Genomic DNA, 10,858 nt, shown 5'->3' on the forward strand with positions numbered 1-10,858 from the left:
ATAAATAAATGACAGAAGCAATAGAGAAATGGAGGGCTAGAGAGGGAGGCTAGAGAGAGAGAGAGAAACAGGAAAGGAGACAGCCATAAGGAGGTGAGAAATAACAGAGATGGAGGGCTAAAGAGAGAAGAGAGAGAGAGATGAGAGACAGTGAGAGAGCAGAGAGAGGCATGCAAAAAAGAGTGAGAGAAGTAGAGATAAGAGAGAGAAAGAGAGAGAGACAGACAGACATAAGGAGGAGGTGAGAAATAACAGAGATGGAGGGCTAGAGAGTTAGAGAGTTAGAGAGTGAGAGTGAGAGAGTGAGAGTGAGAGAGAGTGAGAGAGAGAGAGTGAGAGAGAGAGAGTGAGAGAGAGAGAGAGTGAGAGTGAGAGTGAGAGTGAGAGTGAGAGTGAGAGTGAGAGAGAGAGAGAGTGAGTGAGAGAGAGAGTGAGAGTGAGAGTGAGAGTGAGAGTGAGAGTGAGAGAGAGTGAGTGAGAGAGCAGATAGAGGCACGCTACAAAGAGTGAGAGAAGTAGAGAGAAGAGAGAGAAATAAGAGGGAGAAGAGATGCAGGGAAAGAAACAGGAAAGGAGACAGACATAAGGAGGAGGTGAGAAATAAAAGACAGAAGCAATAGAGAGGCAAGCTAGAGTGAGAGAGGAGAGATAAGAGAGAGAGAGAGAGAGAGAGAGAGAGAGAGAGAGAGAGAGAGAGAGAGAGAGAGAGAGAGAGAGAGAGAGAGAGAGAGAGAGAGAGAGAGAGTCCTGATCTCTTTGGCTCTCAGTCCAGTGCACGTGGACATTAAAGGCCCACAGCTGTGGCCTGGACACCTGTGTGACTTATCTCCCACACAAAGAGCATGATTCATGACAAACGACAGCCGGAATAAACCTGAGCAGAGCATTTTATCCGTCTTTTATATATGTATGCCAGAAGAGACTATTTCATTCTGTCCTGACTGAGGTGTTGAATCAAATGGCTTTATTCTAATCTGCAAAAAAAAAGAAGAAAAAACCTCCATCATTTTAAATACAGTAACCTACATTTTTGTCTGAAGCTCGGAGGAAATATAGGTCAACAACAACAAACGTTTGCTTTGAAAGTGGGAGCGTATTTTTTGCAAACTTTAAATCCCTTGACCTCAGGGTAAGCATTTATAGGCAAGGGAAATGAACACAATTTGGCTAATAGTACTAAACACAGTATATAAGGCAGTATATAATGTACAAATAACACATTTTAGTACCTTTGGGCAGCAGAATAGAGCATTTTTCGCGGTAAAATGCTGTAATGCGTGTTATTTTATCATAAATGTTTTAATTTCCTACAGAAAACGTAGCACCAAAATGCAAAATGCAAAAATGGAAAATGACTTGAAATAAATAGAAATATCTGATTGAAATACCTTTGATTGCACCGTTCAAATAGAATCTCATAAGTACACATATATATAAGTCTCCAATACATATCTGACAGTATCTACAATCATATTCACACAATGAAATGTTCCCAGTTACACCTTCCTCTCTCTCTCTGTCATAATAACTGGGTAAAATATGCATCACAGTTGTGCTCAAACTTCACTTACAGCATTAAAAGTAGATATAACTGGCAAAAACCACGAGAAAAACATGGTCAAAACTGAAAGAGCGGGAAAGAAGGACTTGGAATAGTCTTTTAAATCTGTTTTAAATCAGACCAGAGCTTAATTAGAACATATCCAGGACTAAAACCACAAAAGAATGATGGAAATAATGAAAGGATGCTGGACGTAGATTAAAAAGGGTAACAAGAATTGCCAAAATATACATATACACCGGTATATATCATCTTTATCAGGTCTCGGACTGAAACAAATACAAAGCCATGCCAAAAAAGTACTATGCATAATACTCTAGGGTCGCCAAAAAAAATCAATACCTTGAAACTAACCAATACTGAAGCTAATGTCAAACTAGAGCATGTTTTTACTGAAGAATAGGGCTGAAACTATAGCGATTATTGTCTGAAAATGCTTTCTCTATAAAGAATATTTACATAAAAGTAGAATATGTTCAATTTTTTTGCCATTTGGATTTAATCATCGTTGTCGTTGTTGTAAAAAGTCTTTTCGCATGCGTTTTAGAGTCAGTCCGAATACTGTAACGATTATGAAAATCCCCAAACGACTCGATTCATGATTAGTTGATTAATTGCTGCAGCCCTAATAAGAACATGATATAACGATTCAAATAATAATAAAGAAAACACTGTTAGTTTGTGCTGAAATCATGCTCTATTGTCTAAAAGCGTCTCAGTGTAGCATCGAATATAAGGCTTTTAGTATCGATTTAGAGCTTGAAATGTTCCTATCGCGACAGCACTTGAGCACTCGAAATCATATCTAAAAATCCTAAAAACAGGTCTGCAGATGTATCAGCACCACATGTTGAGAACCAACAGCCCTGAATGGACCCAGTCTGCTCTAAACATCTCACTGCTGCACATATTAAAGGCTCGTCTGCTCCTCTGCTCTGTGTCTATTCCTCTGTGTCTGTTCCTCTGCTCTGTGTCTTCTCCTCTGCTCTGTGTCTTCTCCTCTGCTCTGTGTCTTCTCCTCTGCTCTGTGTCTTCTCCTCTGCTCTGTGTCTTCTCCTCTGCTCTGTGTCTTCTCCTCTGCTTTCCTCTGCTCTGTGTCTGTTCCTCTGCTCTGTGTCTGCTCCTCTGCTCTGTGTCTGTTCCTCTGCTCTGTGTCTGCTCCTCTGCTCTGTGTCTGCTCCTCTGCTCTGTGTCTGCTCCTCTGCTCTGTGTCTGCTCTTCTGCTCTGTGTCTGTTCCTCTGCTCTGTGTCTGTTCCTCTGCTCTGTGTCTACTCCTCTGCTCTGTGTCTGCTCCTCTGCTCTGTGTCTGCTCCTCTGCTCTGTGTCTGCTCCTCTGCTCTGTGTCTGTTCCTCTGCTCTGTGTCTTCTCCTCTGCTCTGTGTCTTCTCCTCTGCTTTCCTCTGCTCTGTGTCTGTTCCTCTGCTCTGTGTCTGCTCCTCTGCTCTGTGTCTGCTCCTCTGCTCTGTGTCTGCTCCTCTGCTCTGTGTCTGCTCCTCTGCTCTGTGTCTGCTCTTCTGCTCTGTGTCTGTTCCTCTGCTCTGTGTCTGTTCCTCTGCTCTGTGTCTACTCCTCTGCTCTGTGTCTGCTCCTCTGCTCTGTGTCTGCTCCTCTGCTCTGTGTCTGCTCCTCTGCTCTGTGTCTGCTCCTCTGCTCTGTGTCTTCTCCTCTGCTCTGTGTCTATTCCTCTGTGTCTGCTCCTCTGCTCTGTGTCTGTTCCTCTGCTCTGTGTCTACTCCTCTGCTCTGTGTCTGCTCCTCTGCTCTGTGTCTGCTCCTCTGCTCTGTGTCTGCTCCTCTGCTCTGTGTCTGCTCCTCTGCTCTGTGTCTGCTCCTCTGCTCTGTGTCTGTTCCTCTGCTCTGTGTCTGTTCCTCTGCTCTGTGTCTGTTCCTCTGTGTCTGTTCCTCTGCTCTGTGTCTACTCCTCTGCTCTGTGTCTGCTCCTCTGCTCTGTGTCTGTTCCTCTGCTCTGTGTCTGCTCCTCTGCTCTGTGTCTGTTCCTCTGCTCTGTGTCTGTTCCTCTGCTCTGTGTCTGTTCCTCTGCTCTGTGTCTGCTCCTCTGCTCTGTGTCTGCTCCTCTGCTCTGTGTCTGTTCCTCTGTGTCTGCTCCTCTGCTCTGTGTCTGCTCCTCTGCTCTGTGTCTGTTCCTCTGCTCTGTGTCTGCTCCTCTGCTCTGTGTCTGCTCCTCTGCTCTGTGTCTTCTCCTCTGCTCTGTGTCTATTCCTCTGTGTCTGTTCCTCTGCTCTGTGTCTATTCTTCTGTGTCTGTTCCTCTGCTCTGTGTCTGTTCCTCTGCTCTGTGTCTTCTCCTCTGCTCTGTGTCTGCTCCTCTGCTCTGTGTCTGTTCATCTGCTCTGTGTCTGTTCCTCTGCTCTGTGTCTGTTCCTCTGCTCTGTGTCTATTCCTCTGTGTCTGTTCCTCTGCTCTGTGTCTGTTCCTCTGCTCTGTGTCTGTTCCTCTGTGTCTGTTCCTCTGCTCTGTGTCTGTTCCTCTGCTCTGTGTCTGTTCCTCTGCTCTGTGTCTGTTCCTCTGATATGTGTCTGTTCCTCTGCTCTGTGTCTGCTCCTCTGCTGCTTTGTAGGTCATGAGTGATGGAGGAGACCGCCTCCCCCTAGTGGTGAGCCCGAGGAAACGCCTGTCACGTCCATTTAGCACTAAGGACTGTGTTTGCCCAATTATCCCTGTTCGGCTGAGTGCGGAGGCAGTGGCGACCCACACTCAGATCTGATTTTAGATTTCCAAATTTAATTTCGAGGAGTCTGTCTGATAGAGAGTCACAATTTCCCTCACGGCTGCTCGTGTATTTGTGACAAATGAGGTTTGTTCTCTCCTCATTTGACGTGCGGAACTGAGGGCGCGCACGGTTTCACTAAACTTCATCTGCAAAATGGTCAAATGTGAGGCTTGAATTGTGTGCGACAAACTGAATTTAGATGCACCAGGCACAGTGCTACTGAAATGACTGCAATAACAAAGCAGTACATGACTAATTAGGCTCTAAATAGGATTGTTTTCATAATTTTACCACAAATAATTAACATACAAACACTTGATTAAACTGTCTAGTGAACTGATGAACTACAATTGTGCTTAAAATTATATATTACATTATGGATATGAAGACATTGTTGCTGTCAGTGGTTGTTGCTCGACTCAAACCCATTTTATTAAATTAATTCCTGAATTCACTTCACTTCACAAGGTCTACAACCTCAGAATACAGCGTGACTATGAATTTATTAAAACCATCATTTTATGTTAAAAAAAACAACACAAAACTTTTAAAAAGGAACATTATTAGCATACTCACACTTGTATTTTGGTTGATTAATGTAGGTTTATATAATACTGTATTTCTTTAGTGCTCAGAAAATGTCTGTTTTCACCTACCTCCTATAACCGCCCATATCCCTGTATTTACTTAAAAAATCTAACTCCAAGCAAAGTATGTAGGGTTAACTATTTAATAAAAACACATGTATGAAATTGCGCTGGGACGACAGTGAAATCAGAAGAAGCGAGAAGAGGAAGAAGAAGAAGAAGCTCTGCAGTTTCGAACAGGAAGTCAACGAACACGTCGTTTAACACTAAATACCTGAAAGAACATACATAGCGTCACCTTTAAAGACATCGATCATGGCAGACGAGGTAACAGTCGAAGGCCAATCCCCCTAATCCCTGAAAGACGGAGGCAAGAAGAAAAGAAGATGGAGAAGGAGCGCGTGGCCTGGTCCTGCTCCCAAACTCAAGAGAACAAGAGTTGAATCGGTCACATTCACCACTCGACCGTCGCACGTAAACGCAAAATCAGAGCGTGCGTTTCGTTTCAACACATTCTCGAACATATGCTGAGGAGAATTGTCATCTGTGGCCACATTTCACAGTTTTCCTTGTCCATTTTCCAAGTAAAAAAAAAACCCAAAACAAAACAAAAACCTGCGACAGTACATTAGAAACATGCCGTCCCTGGATGCACGAGACTTAATCAAACAGCCTCGGATACGTGCGCGCGTATCCGAGGCCGGAGCACGTGGGTGTGAATGAAAACTGCGTAGGAGACGGAGAGACGGGGACGAGGAGTAAAAATAAACAAGGGAAGATGAAAGGAACGAGGGAATAGATGTGTTTTATGTGAAGAGAGAGGGAGAGAGAGAGTTTCCACCGAGGCCTAGCGCAATCTCCAGAGACGGGACGGAAACTATGCGCGAGTCAAGTGTGATTTCTGTGATTTCTGTGGTTTCTGTGGTTTCTGCGGCGACCGAAAGCTCACCGCAACGCGCCGGGATGAGTCCAGACGCCGATGGCTGAGGTGATGGCCGATCCTCGTCTCTCCTCTGTGCGGTTCAATCAAATCGAGTCTGAAAAGATGAAGAAACGAGGTATAATAAACGCATATTTTTACGTTAACAATTTTTTTTATACCAACAGTGCATATTAGTGTTAGAGCCAATTAAGAGGAGAAATAGGACTACAAACTAAGAAGAGCACAAGAGGAGCAGGATCAATTGCAATCAAATCAAAATGTCAATGGATGCAATTATTCAAATATTTGAGGAAAATGTCCCTTTGTCACAGCCCGATCTTAGACCGCAGCGAGACATGAGGGGAAGACAAGCAGTGGTGCTTTTATTTAAAACAATAATACCGTATTTTCCGGACTATAAGTCGCACCTTTTTTCATAGTTTTGGCCAGGGTGCGACTTATACTTATATTTATACTTATATACTTGTACTCCGGAGCGACTTATATGTGATATTATTTGTTATTTTCACACTTGCAACTGCATTTCATACACCAGTGCGACTAATGTATGTTTTTTTCTTCTTTATTATGCATTTTTTGGCTGGTGCGACTTATACTCCGGTGCGACTTATAGTCCAGAAAATACGGTAATGTTAATGCTGTCAGTGTAAATGGATTGTGTGCTGTGGGTGCGAGTGTCAGTGGGAAAACTTTTGGTGAATTTAAATGTTGAGGCGCGTGAGGTGCAAAAACAAACGATGGTGCAAAGAACGATGGCCACGACGTGAAAGTCATTCTATTACTGGGAAAATGAACTGAGCGTGAGCAGAACCTCCACGCCGCGGCACCCCTCCACGCCGCCGCACCCCCATGCCGCACCCCTCCACGCCGCCGCTGCACCCTTCCACGCCGCCGCACCTCCATGAAAAGAGCACATAGAAGATGCCAGGTCACACGGCGGGCGACATGGTACTCTGCAACAAAACACACTCTGATTATGTAGACCTTCTTTGACCCCTCATACTGACCAAGCAGTTAATGTTTGAGAAGGAGGAGGAGGAGGAGATCAAGAAGAAGACCAGGAAGAAGAAGAAGAAGAAGAAGAAGAAGAAGAAGAAGAAGAAGAAGAAGAAGAAGAAGAAGAAGAAGAAGAAGAAGAAGAAGAAGAAGAAGAAGTAGAAGACAAAGAAGAAGAAGAAGAAGAAGAAGAGAAGAAGTAGAAGACAAAGACGAAGAAGAAGAAGAAGAAGAAGAAGAAGAAGAAGAAGAAGAAGAAGAAGAAGAAGAAGAAGAAGAAGAAGAAGAAGAAGAAGAAGAAGAAGAAGAAGAAGAAGAAGAAGAAGAAGAAGAAGAAGAAGAAGAAGAAGAAGAAGAAGAAGAGAAAGGAGTAGTAGAAGAGGAAGGAGTGGAAGACCAAGAAGAAGAATTTTCAGTAAAAGTTGTAGTGATGTTTTTAGTACTAGCTGTGGCAGTAACCATAGTAACCCCACTCATTACCAGATGGACATGCTCCATATGATTCTCCAGCTCTATATGTATGGTGCGTGTTCCTTTTCTTTACACTAGTCCTTCATCTTCGCCAGTACATCGCACTTCAAAACGTGTCAGATGAACGTGTGATTGCTGCTCACTGACCCCGGCATGAAACCCAGAAGATTTACCTTATGTTCGGGTGATTGCTCTGCATTTTGAAATAGTGTCGCACAAGCCACTTCTAACAACTCTTTAAAAGCAACGACTTCACTTGACTGCTGCGATCACAACAGGCAGGGCGTCCTCAGAGTCAACACCAAGGGAAAAAAAACACCATCCTGGAACACATCTGCAGACAACAGTGGCACTTTCATTTCCGAATTATATCCGCGCCTGCTTTTGTTTATACATTATGTTTGCTGCATTTGTGCACAGTGCAGCACATTTAAAATTCATAGAAATCAGAGGACCCCTTGCTATCTATTTGCTTATTTACTGCAGCTATACATAAAACATGACAGAAGCCCGCCTCTCATTCCGCTAGAATCCAAAACATTCAATTTATATGCACATACCGCCAAATATTTCCATCATCATCAAACCTTTGTGGGGAAAACGACGAGGCGCGACGCTGCAAAACAAAAAACGCTGCAACAAAAGCAAGATTGTTTTAGGATATTTTACAAAAGACGGAAAAAGTTTTTTTTTTCCCCAAATGTGTGCGATCACATATTCATTTCACACGCTCAGTACAAAGCTGTTGTTACCGTCTATCTGGGAGAGACCGCAGTTGTTTGATTACTCATGTTAGCCTATGAAATATACACGTACTTAAGTTTATGTTCACTCTTTCTATCGGTGAGTCGCTGAATCTGACATTGACTTAAGGTGACATGCAGTTATCTGAATTCACTCTCGGTTTGGCCCCAGTGCAGACGTCTAAAGGGGAGTAAAAGTGTGCATTGCCAAAATATTTTAAAATGTTTGTACCGTATTTTCTGGACTATAAATCGCACCTTTTTTCATAGTTTTGTCCGGGGTGCGACTTATACTTATATTTATACTTATATGCTTATACTCCGGAGCGACGTATGATATTATTTGTTATTTTCACACATGCAACCCCATTTCATACTCCAATGCAACTAATATATGTTTCTTTTTTCTCTATTATGCATTTTTTGGCTGGTGAACCATGAGGCTCTTGCCTCATGGTTCGATTCCCGGACCAGACCAACATCACATCTCTCTGGGTGGAGTCTGCATGTCTTCCCCGTGTTATCGTGGGTTCTCTCCGGGTTCTCCGGCTTCCTCCCACCGTCCAACGACATGCATGTGTTAGGTAGAATTGGCAACTCTAAATTGGCCCAATGGACAGGTGTTGAAAATTAGCATATTCTGCTACATACACTTAAAGCATTGCATCTGGTTCGTCCAATGTAAATGCTATGTTCTTAAATAAATAAATAAAAAAATACTCCGGTGCAACTTATAGTCTGGAAAATACGGTACTCTCATTTTAGGAAGGGTTAATGACAAGAAGATGCACCATGGACCTGCAGCTGGTTTGGTGTGGAAGAAGCCGTTCATTACCCGGGGATGATACTGATGTAAACGACATGGTTGATCATTCGAAACTGATCATTTGGAAAAATAACTTGCCATTTAGGACAGTAAACAACTTTACCTGTAAAACTAATATCTGGGTAAACATGTCACAACAAATAGGCTAGCACGAGTTTCAGATTGAATGATTCCCCCCTTCCTACGCTGTCAAACACGTCTTAAGACAAACGGGTCCATTGACTTCCTGTTCAAAACTCTCTGCTCTTTGTGGTGGCATTTCACCGTAACAAGCAGATTTTTATGTACGTGGCTGTGTGACACGGCATGAAGCCTACTACGACCCAGAGTCTGATTGTATTTTCTAATATGTAATTGCAAGTAAGTACAGGCATGTGGGCGGGGATAGTGGACAGGTGAGAACAGACATTTTCTGAGCAGACATGCCAAAAAATGCTGACAAATATAAGATTACTCCGACATGAATCAGTAAAAATACAAGCGTGATTAAACTAAAGATGAGCACATGGTTAAAAGCTCACTAAATTCATCCCCTTTAATGAAAACACTTAGTCTAAACTTTATATTGGAAACATAATTTAAAAAAAAACGTTTATTTCCCCAGCGTAGGTAAATGTTTGTAAAAACACGTGTATTACGAGATCAATGTTGTGTTCGTGTAAAAATGACCCTTGTTGTTGTTGTTGTTGTTGTTGTCTTCTGTCGTCATCATTCCCACGCAGCGTCACGAGCTCCGCGGCCACGACGTCCTCATTGGCACGAGCGCGAGGTGAGTAAAGTAAATTTGCTAATTCAAACGTGTTATTTAGTTCATTTCAATCGGAGTTGAGTGATTAAAACACGCCAGGTCTGGTTTTGTGCGGAGAGTTTGAAGAAAAGCTGTAAACACGTGCCAAAGGCTAACGCTAAACTAGCAGCCACAAGCTAATCAACATCGTTCATTCATCATTAGCGCGTGCATGTGATTTAAATTGGTACATTTATATGAATGTGTTAAGTTGATTATCACAATGTGGGTGAATCGATTTTAAACTTACCGAATTTGACTGTGAATGAGAAAGTTAGCCAGAGATATGCTCAACTGTAGGTTCAGAAAGATGCTAAAAGTGTGTGATTAAAAGAGTAAACTATCCCTATTGTGACTTGAGACTAGACTTAGACTTGGAATGACTTTGGATTTATGGTTGATTATATTTCATAAGAGCTATAATGCGCTTAAATGCATTTGTGTTTACATGAGCCATGTGCTTTTTTACTTTCAGTTTCACAACCGCAGCGCATCAAATCCCTTCGGGGAGGACGGGGTGAACGTGTGCATCTTTGCGTGGATTAATACCATCATTGTCACACGGGCCGTGGTAAACACAGGCCAGTGCTGGACACAGTGCTGCACCGTGAGGCCGCCTGCACCGTGAGGCCCCCTGTCCGCTGCACCGTGAGGCCGCCTGCACCGTGAGGAGGCCGCCTGCACCGTGAGGCCCCCTGTCCGCTGCACCGTGAGGCCGCCTGCACCGTGAGGAGGCCCCCTGCCCTGCCCGCTGCACCGTGAGGCCCGCTGCACCGTGAGGCCCCCTGCCCGCTGCACTGTGAGGCCGCCTGCACCGTGAGGAGGCCGCCTGCACCGTGAGGAGGCCCCCTGCCCTGCCCGCTGCACCGTGAGGCCCGCTGCACCGTGAGGCCCGCTGCACCGTGAGGCCCACTGCACCGTGAGGCCCGCATTCTGTGTGAATTTTATTATTTACAAATTTACGATATGGCGATATTTTTTTTGTGTCAGGATCAACACATAAATTCCTGCTACTACAGTGTAAATGTATTCACTAAGATCTAATTGATTTGTTTGGTGTATATATTTTTATGTGGTGGTGCTGAACATAAAGACTCTAGGGAGATAAGATAAGATATTCCTTTATTGTCCCACATGGGGAAATTTTATTGGTGCAACGCAGGTAGATACAGAGGTAGATACAGAAGAACAGATCACTTATAGGAAGTCTGAAA

Source organism: Eucyclogobius newberryi, unplaced genomic scaffold (assembly GCF_026437365.1).
Source record: "Eucyclogobius newberryi isolate DKJ021-1_F unplaced genomic scaffold, fEucNew1.0.hap1 SCAF_15, whole genome shotgun sequence".
Lineage (NCBI taxonomy): Eukaryota > Metazoa > Chordata > Actinopteri > Gobiiformes > Gobiidae > Eucyclogobius > Eucyclogobius newberryi.